The sequence below is a fragment of the Alexandromys fortis genome, unplaced genomic scaffold (assembly GCF_014885135.2).
Source record: "Alexandromys fortis isolate MF-2015 unplaced genomic scaffold, M_Fortis_MF-2015_v1.1 scaffold_104, whole genome shotgun sequence".
NCBI classification, from domain to species: Eukaryota; Metazoa; Chordata; class Mammalia; order Rodentia; family Cricetidae; genus Alexandromys; species Alexandromys fortis.
Window position 1 is genome coordinate 3,146,624 of NW_026068000.1, and position 12,559 is coordinate 3,159,182.

Here is a 12,559-nt window from a genome sequence, read left to right on the forward strand (position 1 = left end):
TTAACTTGTTATTCTAAAGTAGCGACAAATGATTGGGTAGAAGTCATCTACTACATTTGATATGCGGTATGTTCGTGATTTGGCTAAGGTGGCATGATTTATAAAATAATTTCTAGGTAAAATAAAATTTCACTTTGAAAATGTAAAAGAAAAAAAAAAACAAAAAAAAAACTGGAAGCCTGGGAGTCTGCATTAGGAGGGTTTGAAGGAAAAAAATCTGTCAATATTGACTATGGGTCACACGGCTTTGTTTGGGGATTAAGGGGTGGACCTTGGGTGTAGATGGAGACTGAGTTTATGTTTCCCAGTTGCCAAGACTGGAATAATCACACAGAAACTACATTATTACAACAGTGCTTGGCCAATGACTCAGACGTATTCCTAGCTAACTCTTACATCTAAATTAACCCATTTCTCTTAATCTATGTCACGAGGCTATGACCTACCAGTAAGGTTCCAGTGTCTGTCTCTTTCAGACACTACATGGTGTCTCTCTGACTCCACCTACTCTCTCTCTATATATATCTTTTCGGATTTCCTGCATGGCTTTATTCTGCCCTGTCAAAGGCCAAAGCAGCTTATCTATTAACCAATGGTAATAAAACATATTCACAGCATACAGAGGACAATCCCACATCATCTCCCGTTTTCTGCCTAAATAAAAACAAAGGTTTAACTTTAACATAATAAAATTACATGTAACAAAACAGGTATTAAACAAGAATTATAGTTACAATATTTAGTCTATATGTATCTGGCAAAATTAAAGAAAATATTTTATCATCTATTTTATCTTTGTGAGTCTAAGGTTTCATATTTAATTTATCTTTTATCATAACTAAGAAAAACTATAACCATAACCACCTGTCTTCAATTCCACCAATATCCATATCCAGAAGGATATAATATTACTTAAGTAAACAGGAAGCACATTGTAAGCAACTTACAAAACTCTAGAATTGATAGAGACATCTCACTGCCTGGGAAGTCACCCAAAGTTCTTCTGTAATGTTGAGGCATCCATCTTCAGCCTACAGGGCTATAGTATCTGGCCAACTTTTCCATGAAGCAGGAAATTTGAAAGACAGTTTTGCCTATATTGGCAGTTTGTCAGTCACTTTCTTCTGTACCCTGCAGAATGTCTGGCAGACTCTTTCATGGAGTAGGAACCCTGAAGAACACTCACACCTTCTTTAGGCAAGTTCAGCAGTCATTTTTCTGTGGGTCCTGCATGTCTAGTTCATACAGCATACTGTCAAGTAGTCCAGGAAAGAGCAGTTTCTATTCTTGTCACATTGAAGGCAAATTCCATGTTGAGTTTCTTCATGCCCATAAACTTTTCTGAAGTAATTGGTGCAGCCAGAAGCAGATATATTTCACTGTCAAGAAAAGTCTAAGTTCTTAAAATATTTTAAACGCCATATTCTGTCTTTGAAAGGTTTGAAGAATATCTATCTATCTGAAATATATCTCTGTACATCTAGAAAATCTAACTAACATGACTACAAAATGTTTGACTGTTATAGATGACTATCTATTAATCTGTATTTCCTAATTATACATACATTACAAATACAATAACTTAAACAAGCAAAAATACATATACACAGTGTAACAAATCAAACAAATTTGCATCAATAGACAAATATCCATACCAATGCCAAGTATGCATCTTTATATCATACTCCCCTTATTACTTTTTTTATAAATTGACTGTGACCATTAATAATTTATAATCAACCCCCTTTAAATGAAAACAAACATTTGTCCCTGCAGTATCAGAAGCTCTTTCTTTTAACTGGTGCTCCAGTTGTCTCTGTGTCTATGGCCAGCTTTTTGTGCTGCCATTGTTCTCTCTTGTGGGTTCCTTTTGGTCAGTTTTGTCATCAGTCCTGGACCTGTTGAATACCAATGCTTTAGAAAGTCCTTTTCTGCTAAACTATCTTTTTGGTATCTGGCCAGGCTAGAGATGGCTGCTTTGGAGTCATGGCTTTATTTTAGCTCTACTTTTTAAACCCCCTACCTCCAAATGCAATCAGATTTTGAGTTAGTTAGGGTTAGGACTTCAACATAGGAATGGCAGTGTGTGCCACAATTCAGCCCCTAACTTTCCCATGTTTGAGTTAGTTAGGGTTAGGACTTCAACATAGGAATGGCAGTGTGTGCCACAATTCAGCCCCTAACTTTCCCATGTTCTTCTTTGGGATGGCTGATGGGCTGATTAGCCATGGCTAAGTATCACTATAGCAACTTCCATGACAACTCTGTGAACTCTGCAATGAGATACAGTCTCAGCTGGCCATGACAGGAGAGCAGAGATTGATGTTGGAGGTCAGTGACATGCCTTGTGGTTTTATTGCTGGCCCTGTCTTGTTAACACATTTATGGACAAGGAATGAACATAAATTTGCTTATGAAGTCTTTCAAGACATAGGCTAAAGTGGATATGGTGATACATGCTTGCAATCCTAGCACTCAGAGGGTAGAGAGGGAGGATTGGGAGTTCAAGGTGAACCTCAGCTTCACAGCAAGTTTAAAGTCAGTCTGAATTAAATGAGACTCTCTCAAAACAACCACAACTTTTGGCTGAGAGAATTAATGAACTACATAGTTGCCTGAGTAACTTTAACTCAAAGGTCTTCATCAGTGACCATGGGATGTCCTGAAGACATCAGAAAGAGTAAAGTCTAAACTAATTCCTGAAAGGAGCACATACGGGCTGGAACTGTGAGTTGGTTGTGGTAAGGTAGGTGCAGGACCTTTGCTGTGGACAACAGTTGATGCAACTGAGGCTCAGCTGTCTTGCCAGAAAGAACGTGACCACTTGAGAGAGGGGTTACAATGGGAATGGGACATGTGGCTTGCATTCTTCACAGAATCCTCTGATTTGGCCTATAAATTGGATGAGGATGAGGTGGAGGTGACGGTCTGCTGTTTATTACAGCTGGGGAACTGAATGGGAAAAAAAGGTCAAGTTAGATCTGTTAAGAAGCCCCTCCTGGGACCTGAAAATTTAGAACCAAGAATCAGATGGCAAAAGAACATGGTAAAGTTGAAGAAGAGATGCCTCAACTTTAATAGGAAAGGGAAATCCATGATTGAACATGTAGACAGGAGCCTTAGCTATGACCCAGTATAAGAAACTATGTCAATTAGGGAATACTTGACACCCAAACTGCCAAAATTTGAATTGAGAAAGACTTTTACACAAGCAATGAAAGAGCCTGTCACTGTCACAGCCTAGCTTATAAGACTATTTTGGGCCTTGATAATATTTATCCCTTTAGCCATCCAAAACAAACATGAATGGATAATGGTGAACATTCAGAGAAACTACCTTGTCTCTAGAAGGTTTTCTTAAGTAATACTGAATTTGTATGTCTTACACATTTGTAAAAGCACATGAGGCTCTGTGAGTTCGAGGCCAGCCTGGTCTACAAGAGCTAGTTCCAGGACGGGCACCAAAGCTACACAGAAACCCTGTCTCAAAAAAAGAAAAAAAAAAAGCACATGAGGAAGAACAATAAGGGCAGCCATGAAAAGAGTTTAAATACAGGCACTCCATAGGAATGGGAAAAGGTTGTTGGATGGAAACCCTAGTGCCAAGGGTAGACTATCTCCTGCTAAAAATTCATAAGTCATAAAAATGACATTGCTTATTGGATTCTGCCAGAACTAGGTGACCAGTTTCTGTTGCTGAAGGCACTGCCAGCTTTAGCTGCACGACATTTTAAAAATCAACCTAAAACTGGAATTTCCTTTCCTACTTACTAGCTCCCATGAGCACCACGCAGGTTGCTTAGGGAGAACTGTCACCAACAGTTCTGCTTGGCTATGGGCCCTGGGTGACGATAGTAGTATCATGGCAGACAAGATGTACCCAATGGTGCATCAGTGGCATGATGGCTTTGAGTGCAATCAAGAATGTTCTTATTAGAGTCAACACTTGAGTCAACTCACATCTGGTACTCTATTCAGGGCGTAAGTGTAGCATGACTAATAAAAACACAGAGACAGATATTGGGGTTTAAGATGAAAAATTAGAGAAGCCAAGCAGTCGAGACACTGGAGAGGTCTTACCTCTACGAAATCTTCAGAGTGAAAGAGGGCAAGTTCCTGTCTCATCCCACCTTATATTCCTCTCTAGTGCTGGGACTAAAGGTGTATACAGTCACTGCCCAGCCTCTATGGCTAACCAGTGTGCCTGCTGGGATTAAAGGTTTGTGCCACCACTGCCTGGCCTGTATGGCTGACAGTTTCCTGATGGCAAAGGATTACCATGAATATGCCTTGTTGATCTACATTCATTAGTCCAATGCCTACCTTTGCCACACCATTTTCATTATCTAGAAGGGAGGGGCATTCTGCTAGGATTATGCTTAGAAAAAACATTGTTTCTAGGAATGCCCTGTTTACAATCCTTTTTAACATGGCCTTGTTTGCCACAATTATAGCACTTGATATTTGCATTTTTCCTCAAATCTCTAGAAATCACCTCTCCAATCCAAGCATCATCATGGTCATGAGATATTGATTGTATCTTGAATCCATTCCTCCAAGGGTGCTGTCCTTGCCTTTAAAGGCCTAATATCTTTTTGTATTGAGAATTAGCATTTTCAAAAGCCATAGACTCAATTATTGTTTATCTAGCTTTTGAATTTGGTATTATTCTATTTACTGCTGAAGTCACTCTTTGTAAGAAATCCATGAAAACTTCCTTTGGGCCCTATATGACTTTAGTAAATGACTCAATTTTCTTTCCTCGTTCTCCAATTCTGTCCCAAGCATTCAAAACTGCTGCGTGGCATAAAGTCAGGGCATGGTCATCATATAAAGATTTTTTTACTTAGCAGCATAAAATCTCCTTCTCCAAGAAGTTAATCTTGGGATATTTTTCTACCTTCAGGCTTACTTCATTGTTCAATAATCTTAGCCTCTTTTCTGATCTGTAATTGTGGACCAGGCTCTAAAACAGCTTTAACCAAGTATGCCCAGTCCTTAGGAATAATTCTATTACAAACTGACCATGAGTTTAACATTTACTTCACAAAAGGTGAATTCATGCCATATGAGACTATTGCTTCCTTGAATCTCCTTAAATCTAACATTGGCACAAAAGTGCAATTAGCTCTAATAGACCCTCTTTCCTTAGGTAAGTCCTGTAAGGTTACTGGATATATTAAGTTGGTTGCATGAAAAGTTTTGGCTGTTCCTCTCTAACCTTATAATGCAACATTAAATTTGGTTCTCCATTAAATTCCTCTGTCTGGACATAAATAATTCTATGATCTGTTTTATTAAGTTTACCTAAGGCATGTATCTTGGCAGTCAAATCAAACATTTTTTTTAAGAGGTCAACCAAGGATTATCAAAATAGCAAGGATTGCCAAAATGATAACACTAGTCAATCCCAGTTAAGTTGATTATCCCTTCATTTAGTTGTTCCATTTTTAAATCATGTGTTACATAATCATGTAGATACCTAACTTTCTTCGTGTGTGTTTCCCATTGTTTGATGTGGGGAAAAAACTCTCCCTTGTTAACTAATTCCTTTCTTAAGAAATTCCCGATTTTCTCGCCAAATCTGCCACCAATGATGATGAAGATATGAGGCTTATTGCTGCTGCATAGAACAGTAAAAGTCTGACTGGATTTCAAGGCAGCTACCTAGTTTCATAGCAGCCCAAGGAGATAAGAAAGAAAAAACCTACTCTGTAGGGCAGCAACTCCAGCCACATGTAGCTCCAGCCTACCCTACTGACTATTAAAAAAACTGGCTTTTTTGTTAATTCATAACCCAAAAGTTAGCCACCAGATGTACCATAAATAATAAAAATCCAGAGACAGATATTGGAGTTCAAGCTGAAAGATCAGAGATGCAAAAAAAGCCATGCCACTAGAGAGCTTTTATCTCTACAAAATCTTTAGACTGAAAAGAGAGCAAGTTCCTGTCTTATCCCACCTTATAATCTTCTCTAGTGCTGGCGTGCACTACCACCATCCGGCTTTTATGGCTAACTAGTGGGGCTGCTGGGATTAAAGATGTATGCCACCACTGCCTGGCTGACTAGTGTGACTACCTTTGCACTCTGACCTTCAGACAAGCTTTATTTGTTAGGTCATAAACAAAATTCATAAGCCTGTGGCTGGAAAGGTCATAGGCCCCAGTGAGTAGACCACAGCTATTTTTAACATACATTTATTTATTTATTTATTATACAATATTTTGTCTGTGTGTATGCCTGCAGGCCAGACCCCATTACAGATGGTTGTGAGCCACCATGTGGTTGCTGGGAATTGAACTCAGGACCTTTGGAAGAGCAGGCAGTGCTCTTAACCTCTGAGCCATGTCTCCAGCCCCCGACCACAGGTATTTTTTAAGTGGATATGATGTGCTTGTCAAACTGCCTTCTATACATGTGCTTATGCTCCATAGTCCATTGTTTCTCTCATTCTTAATCGGCCATGGATGGAAAGTCACGTTTTCTATGGTGGGAGCTATACTACAAATACTCCTCACTAGTCAACTCCAGAGAAGAAATAACCGCTGCAGGGAACAGGGGCCTGACGCTCAGCCATAGACAGAGACAAGCAATCAGACATTTTATATTCCGACTCAGGGAATATCACGGAAGATGGGACAGAAAAAACATAAGAGCTAGAAGAGGTACTGTTGAATAGCAATTTTCTGAGTTTCATTCCAGACACTCGATAAGACTCAAGAAGTAAATGAAATTTTTAAAAACTTAGTGAATAACTCAAATCTCAGAAAGTTCCTGAAATTTATAAAATTCACAAGATCCCCTTACTAAGGTTATAAAAATGGTCACAGTGACTGATGAAGAATTTCCTTAAGAACAAAAGGCTAATGCAAGGTAGAAAAAGTTTTCTGAAGATGTTCACTTGTATATATGACTCGGAACACCAAGATGGCATTGTTTTGTTGTTGTTGTTTTTTTTTTTTTTTTTAAAGATGGCATTGTCTTAACCACAACAAAAACATTTCTCAGAGAGAGCCACTTATGAAGAATTTTGGGTCTGGGTAAATGACCATCATCTTTATAGACCTTAAGGTTCTAAGTTCCTACTCTATGGAAACACAAAATTAACCCAGACATGTCTTGATTTCCACTATTTATTTGTGAAGTCAGAAATTGTGAAGACTTATTAGAGATACAAAATCATATATGATTTCTGTATTTGAGGGAAGGGTGTTCTCCCTAAATTTGTGTGCACTGGAGTCTCAGAACACATTACTGGGGAAAAAAAGTAGTAACAGAAGTTATTACAAAGAGTCAAGATGAGGTTATACTGGACTAAGCACAAATCCAAATCCAATGACTAGAGTCCTTTTGGGAAGAGAAGATATAAAGACACAGAGAATCCATGTAAGGACAGAAAAGTTTTCCTGTCATAAGCCAGGCCCTACCAGTAGCCAAAAGACAATGAAGGGGTTTCCTCTAGAACCTGAGGATGGAGTGTGGTCCTGCTTGGAGTCCTGCATTTGGTCTTCTGGCTTCCAGAACTGTGAGAGAATAAGTTTCTTTTGCTGCATGACTTAGCTTCTTTTCCTGTTGCTGTGTAAAATACTCTCACAAAAGTAACTTAAGGAAGAGTTTATTGTGCACACAATTCAAGGAGGTAGTCCACCAAGCAAGAGTGCCAAGAAGGCGGTGTCTTAAAGCAGCTGGTTACATCCCTTCCTCCAGCAGGAAGCAGAGAGCAAGCCATGAACTCACATTGCTGCTCCCCTCCTCTCCAGGACCTCATCAAGGGAATGGTGCCGTCCACAATGGGTGGGTCTTGCCATCTTAATTAATGCTATCAATATAATCCCCATGGGCATGCCTCAAGTTCCATCTCATAAGTGATTCAAGATTCTATGAAGCTGACAAATAACACTAACCATCTATGGTGGAGCTGACAACACTACCACCAATGGTTAATGAATGAAGACTATCTGCTATAAGGGTTAGGGCTATTTCCTAATGCGAGCTCTCTACTGGCACAAATTCCCAATCAAGCCAAATCAAAACAAGCCAAATTAAGAAATATCCAGATTTGCCGGGCGGTGGCGCACGCCTTTAATCCTCGGGAAGCAGAGGCAGAGGCAGGCAGATCTCTGTGAGTTCGAGGCCAGCCTGGTCTACAAGAGCTAGTTCCCAGACAGGAACCCAAAGCTACAGAGAAATCCTGTCTCAAAAATCAAAAAAAAAAAAAAAAAAAAAAAAAAAAAAAAAAAAAAAAAAAAAAAAAAAGACAAAGAAATATCCAGATTTAATGGGATTCCTATACTCTCTGGTGGCCCACCACGGGGAGGAAAGAAAAGAGACCAAGCTTTCCTCTTTTGGGAGTTCATTTAAATAGTCTGTGGGAGTGGTCCTGACTCCACCCCCCTGCTGGGATTTGTAGTCCAGACCAATAAAACTCTTAGGCCTGGGGGCTGGGATAGATGTGAGGGGCTGGGGCCTATGCTCCCAACTTAACAATAAGCACAGGTGTTTGAGCACTTAATCCCCAGCTGGTGACATTATGGACGTTTTAGAACTTATTAAAAATAAGGAGAGAGAGCAGGAGCAAGGAACTCAGGACTGCGAGGGGGGCACCCACACACTGAGACAATGGGATGTTCTATTGAGAACTCACCAAGGCCAGCTGGCCTCGGTCTGAAAAAGCATGGGATAAAACCGGACTCGCTGAACATAGCGAACAATGAGGACTACTGAAAACTCAAGAACAATGGCAATGGGTTTTTGATCCTACTGCACGAACTGGCTTTGTGGGAGACTAGGCAGTTTGGATGCTCACCTTACTAGACCTGGATGGAGGTGGGTGGTCATTGGACTTCCCACAGGGCAGGGAACCCTGATTGCTCTTTGGGCTTTTGAGGGAGGGGGGACTTGATTGGGGGAAGGGGAGGGAAATGGGAAGCGGGGAGGAGGCAGACATCTTTAATAAATAAATAAATAAATAAATAAATAAACAATAAAAAGCCATCTTTTGCTTGGCTTTATCTTGCTAAAAAATTACATTTACCATAAAAAATTAGCAAAGTTAATAAAAAATAATAATTAAGGGAGTGGAGAAAAATGTATAGCTCAATAAAAACAATAAAAAATTAAAAATTCCTGGAAAACAAACAAACAAACAAACAATCTTCATCCAACAACAGATGGGGAGCAGAGGCAATGACCCATGTCAGAGCACTGGACTGAGCTCCCAAGATCCAGTTGAAGAGTGGAAGGAGTGAGAGTATGAGCAAGGAATTCAAGACCATGAAGGGGTCATCCATTGAGACAGTTTGCTTGAGCTAATGGGAGCTCACCAACTTCAACTGGACTGGGAGTGAACGAGCTTGAGAACAACCAAGCCCCTCTGAAGGGGACTGACAGCTGGGGCAGACTGAGGGGCCACTGATAGTGACATTGGGATTTGTCTCTACTGCATATACTGGCTTCATGGGATCCTATTCTCTTTGGATGTAAACCTTGCTCAACCTAGACATAGTAGGGAGGGTCTTGGACTTTCCACAGGACAGGGTGCATGGTAATCCCTTAGGGTTGGAGGGGGGAGGGTCTGTGGAGAGGGAGGGGACTGGGAGGAGGGAAGGAAGTGGGAATTTGGATTGGTATTTTTTTAAGTAATAAAAAGTAAAAGAACAAACAAACTATCTTTTCTCATTTTACATACCAATCCCAGCTCCCATTCCCTCTGCTCCTCCCACTTCCTTCTCTTCCCCTCATCCCACCCCCATCCACTCTTCAGAGAGGGTAAGGCCTCCCATGAGGAGTCAACAAAGCACATTGATTTGAGGCAGGACCAAGGCCCTCTTCCTACGTCTAGACTGAGCAAGGTATCCTTCCAAAGAGAATGGGCTCCAAAAAGCCAGTTCAAACATTAGTGATAAATCCTGGTCCCACTACCAGTGGCCTCGCAGATTGTCCCAGCTATACAACCGTCACCCACATTCAGAGGGCCTAATTTGGTCCTATCCTGGTTCCCCCTCTGTCAGTCTGGAGTCAGTGAACTCAGGCAAGCTGTTCTGGCGCTAGGGAAATTCCCAGGAATCTACAAGGATGACCCTATCTAAGACCCTAAGTTGTGGAACTTTTAAGACCAGGAACCTTGCTAAAGAAGTCACAGAAAGGACTTTATTGACCATTTATCAATTGTCTCTCCCCACCTTTGGGAGTAAGCTAACATATAATTTTATAAGAATTAATATTACTAATAGCTGCATGATGAGAGATATTTGTAGGAGGAGGCTGCTTGTTCATCCCGGCCACCCAGAACCTAAATAATCACACAGAATTTGTATTAATTAAAACACTGCTTGGCCCATTTGCTTTAGTTTCTTATTGGCTAACTCTTATGTTAATTTAGCCCATTTCTATTAATCTGTATATTTCCATGTGGCAGTGGCTTACCTGCAAAGATTTGACATGTCTGATTCCGGTGGCTCCATGGCATCTCTCTGACTCTGCCTTCTTCCTCCCAGCATTTAATCCAGTTTTTTCCACCTCCCTAAATTCTGCCCTATCAACAGGCCAAGGCAGTTTTTTAATTCATTAATGGTAATCACAGCACACAGAGGAGACTCCCACAACAGATATTTTTATCATCAAATAAAAGTTAGTTTCTTTGAATAGTGTCTTAGTTACTTGCAAGCAAATATGGTGCTGTGGCAATAGGCAAGAATTACATTGTATCCACAGTATAAGGAAGGAAGATCAAGATAATTTAATGACTTGGGCTTTTGAAACCTTGAAGCACCTGTTGATACACCTCCTCCAACAAGGCCACACCTCCAAACCCTTCCCAAACGGTACTACTGAGGACCAATTATTCAAACACGAGCCTATGCATGCCAAACTCATTAAAATAACCACACAGAGAGAGACCCCTCTCAGCCTTAGGATTGGAGTCCTAACACAAAAGGCTTCAAGAAGTCAACCAACAAGTCCCTTCCTTTTTTTCACAAAAAAACCTTCACTAGTATTACAAACAGAAAAGTTCTGAGTCCCTGGCATCTACCTCAAGGCTCACATTTCTATACTAGCTATCAATCTGCTGAATAATTTGCATAGAATTGTGGTAATTTTTCTGCCTCATTACCTCAGCATGTGAAGGACCACTGTTAGTAATGAAACAGGAAGAACATACTCATCTTGACCCTCAGTTCAGCAAGAAGAAGCAGCTTAAGCAAATCCATGCATTCCTTGAGAGAATTAGAAACATGGCCTTCACATCACACTGAGTGATGGAACTGCGCAGCTTTACTTCTCTCTCTTACTGGTGCTGCTCCTCACGCCCCCTGGTGACTTCTGGGGCATGTTCAAAAGGACAGAGTGCTGCATCAATAGGTGGAACCTATGGTTAGCACAGAAGGAGACTGGAGAGAAAGGCACCAAAGTGCATCACAGTGATGTGCTCTCATTTGTCTTATAATGTTATTTGCCGAATTTCCTAAGATTGTATAGTTCTTATAACCAAGGAAAAAGCTTACAGGTGACACTTTTACTAAATTCCCTTTTAGCAACTTCTTTGAAACACAAATTGTGAAGGATTTATCTACCAAGGTGGATACCAGTTTCAGAACTCTTCAAATTTTGGGACAATTTGGACAGTATGAAAATATGACTTTCCTCCCCTCCACATTGCCATTGTTATCTCCATTCCCCCCCCCTTCATGGGTCTCAAAAATTAGCCAAAAATGTTTTCTTTATCTTACTTATACTTAAGTTCAAGCAGCATGCTTTTATGCCTCATGCTGTTTCTCCTAAGGCTCTAGAGTATATGACTAAAAACACTTAGAGGGCCAGTGAGGTGGCTCAGCTAAGCAAACCTTGACAACCTGAGTTTTATTCCCAGAATCAAAGTAAAGATGGAGAGAAAGGATGTGCTCCTGGGTGTTGTCCTCTGATCTCCACATGACTACTGTGGTACACATGTTTAAAGATGTCTTTTCCAGAGCCAAGATCAATATGTATTTCCTCACTAAACAGGAGTGGTTCACTTAGTAACATATTTCTTCTTGAAAGATTCTATGAAACCCTTATAGAAATGGATGAGAAGTATAACAAAAAGTTTGAAGAATTGAGTAAATACATACATGAGACCCTGGGAAACCAAGAAAAAACGAACAAACAGGTAATGGAAACAATTCAAGAATTGAAAACTGAAATGGAAGCAAGGAAGAAAACACAAACTGAGCACCAGCTGGATATGGAAAATACAGGTCAACGAGCAGAGCCTACAGAAACAAGCATAATCAATAGAATACAAGAAATAGAAGAAAGAATCTCAGATTCTGTGGACACCATAGAGAAAATAAACGCACTGATCAAAGAAAACAGCAAAGCCAACAAATTCTCATAACAAAACATGCAAGAAATATGGGACACAATAAAAAGACCAAACATAAGAATAATAAGAATAGAAGAAGGAGAAGAGTCACAGCTCAAAGGCCCAGAAAATATTTTTAACAAAATTATGAAAGAAAACTTTCCCAACATAAAGAAAGATGTTCCTTTGAATATTCAAGAAGCATACAGAACAC